Raw genomic sequence first — 2,897 nt, 5'->3', positions numbered from 1 at the left:
AATTAAAGAATATACAGCTAGATAACATTCTGATTATTACAAAGTTATTGTTTTTCTTGGCTTCTGCTAAACCAGTAATCCAAATACTGAAAAACAAATCAGCCTACATGTAGGGAATGAGTTGGGATAAAGGAAAAACACCCAGGGCAATTCTTTATGTTTTACAAGTTTGTTCACCCATTTATGCCAGATGGTCCTAAACTGCCTTTTCTAACCTTATCTGATCAGGTTTCCATGAGCCAAGTCTGAGACCTTCCACAAATCATGATGCTTTAGTAAATATAGCACAGGGATTTCAGCTTTTTCAAAAGGAAAGAGTCATTAGAGGAATCTTTAAATGTCTGTTTGACTAACTCTTGCTCAACCAGTTGAAATGGGAAGATTTGTCTAGTTTCTTCGTCTGAGTGGGGAGGTTGTTGGTAGTAATCAGTCTTTTTAAAAGAAATTCTGAAACAAACAATTGCATTTGTATGCCTATAGGTATAAATATGGTTTCTGATGTGGATGCTTTTAATTATCCGGTTAATTATAGAATCATCTGTTTAATTTGAAATGTGACGGCTTCAGGAAAAATTTCAATTTAACTTGAAGTGATTTATTTCTTAAGTTGCACAGAATTACGGCATCCTAGGACCATGGGCCTACCCATGGTTTTTGTATTGGTGAAAGTTTAAAAATAAACCAAAGAAGAAAACCATCAAATTTGTGTTTTTAGCATAAACATACAAAACAAATAAAAAACTCAGAATGGTTCTTAGGCGTATGAGTTAACCACAAGTACTGATTGTATAATGATGATGGAGGTTTTCCTCAACATTAATAAAGCTGTTCTCTAGTGCAGAGGACAAAATATGCCATGGTATCAATTGTTCTTTCCTGATAAAGGAAGCAACTACAGAAAGTTTCATTTATTTGTTCAAAGTAACCAATGTTATTGATGAAAAAATAAATCTGACAAACCTCCCAATACTACTTTGAAAACAAACATATCAAAGTTGATTTTTATTAGAATGTAGAGATTTCTTTAGTAAATCAAAAACCAAGATCCATATTATATATGTACATGTAACATACATATATGAAAAGCAATGCAAACACTTATTGAGCTTCCTCTTCTAGACAAGAATGTCGAGGCAATCACTCTTCATAAGAAGCAATTACCATTTGATGACTTGTCACCTTTGCCTCTTTTGCCTGCAGCGAGTCTGCCTCATGTGAACACTCATATTCCAGGAGAAACATCCATTCCCCATTGCTGTCTTTGGCAATTTGTCTTTCAGGATCATGATCTCTAGCAAAGCCTCTTGGTTTGCCAGTTGTATCTCTCTTCTTTGATTTGTCATCAGATTCACTGTCAGATAAACATTTCCTTTTTGTATCATCTTTTTTTTTTTTTGCCAGCTTTTTGAGAATTAAGAAATGTTTCAATTAACTCTAGACAGTCTAAATAGTCTTCAGGTTCCCAAGTACTGTCAGCATCTGTAAATCCCTTCCACTTCTTCAGGAAATGCTCCAGCTTCCCATTTGCTATTTCCACCACAAATTCTTCAGTCTCTGCCTCTTTGACTTTTTATACTTCCCGTTCTGTACTTTCCCATTTTTTGCAATATAGTTTTATTGGAGGTCATATTTTATTGCAGACTTGAAGAGCTATAACTGCCTCTGAGCTGCTCCAGTTTGTGGGTCTGCTGCGTTTTAGAACCTGCATGCCTCACATACATATGTTCTTATAGAGCACTTTGGAAAACATTTGAATTTCATTTGGCATGAATGTAAAACTTAAGAGTTAAGTCTCTGTGAATTATTTTCTGGAGAGTCCAGGGAAAATAAACAGTGTTGTATGATTTTAAATCAATCCTAAACTGAAAACAGGCATTAAAATTGGTAGTGCCTGGCTAGGATCTAACTATCAATGTATATCATCCAGAATGCATGATTTATATGTGTGTGTCTAAGTCATTATCAAAATGTTGAGACAACATTAAATATATTCACAAAGAATTGAAAACCCTTAGGCATATGTTCATTCATGTCATTCATGTTTAAATGTCTTATTCAAGTTGACTAGTGATAAGTAAAGAAATTCCTTACAGCAAAATATGTTGACATACCTGAACACTGATGGAGTCATCAACGTCTATTAAATGAAAGGCTTTGAATGTACTCACTATGGTCCCTTTCAGAGGAGACTCTTCTGTGTTTAGACTTACAGCATGAAAGCTGTGCTATCAACATGTCCCTTACCTTTCAAACATGCTATGGAACAGTAATGATGGCTTAGCATATTCAAAAGTATGAATCTATCAGTGTAAATGTAGAGTCACATATTCCTACTAAATGACTCTTTTTCTCTCTCCTCATAATGTCTTTAATTTCCTTTAAACTCTATTAAATACTACTGTATCAGAATTCGCAATAATTAAGTATTTTAGGCATATAATTTATTATGTGATATGCTACATATTTATACAACATTTAAAGAAATACGTGCAACCATTTTAGTTTTTACAGAAACATGATTTTATGGTGCTAAGTTTAAATGTAAATACAGAACTTAATGGAGGATGCTTTAAAAATAGAATTGTAGCCTCTACTTTTAGTCCATTTATAAGCAATGTCCTTTTATAGGTATATTAGCATCACTGAAATTACGTATTTTGGTATAAGCATAACTCATATTTAAGATACATATGTACTACCCAATAAATGTAATAGAGTTCTAAATATGATCATTTAAGAAATTTAATACATAGCCTACAAATGACCATTGAATAGTGATTGTCATTCCTTTCTAAGTGTGTATTTTTCTCCCTGTTGATGATTCAAGTATCTCATTATCACCCATCTGTTAAATTAACTTTACTTATAATTAATGTCATCTCCAGTGAAAACCTCCT

The 2,897-nt window shown here is 33.2% G+C and overlaps 1 pseudogene; it reads right to left on the bottom strand.

Annotated features, from left to right (window-relative positions):
• Nucleotides 1-1,098: 1,098 nt before the first annotated feature.
• LOC101028982 (chromobox protein homolog 3 pseudogene) lies at nucleotides 1,099-1,628 on the bottom strand (annotated as a pseudogene).
• Between the last annotated feature and the right edge of the window lie 1,269 nt (nucleotides 1,629-2,897).

This window comes from Saimiri boliviensis, chromosome 5, assembly GCF_048565385.1.
Source record: "Saimiri boliviensis isolate mSaiBol1 chromosome 5, mSaiBol1.pri, whole genome shotgun sequence".
Lineage (NCBI taxonomy): Eukaryota > Metazoa > Chordata > Mammalia > Primates > Cebidae > Saimiri > Saimiri boliviensis.
Note: the sequence above shows the minus strand (reverse complement) of the source record. Positions and strands in the feature narration are given on the sequence as shown.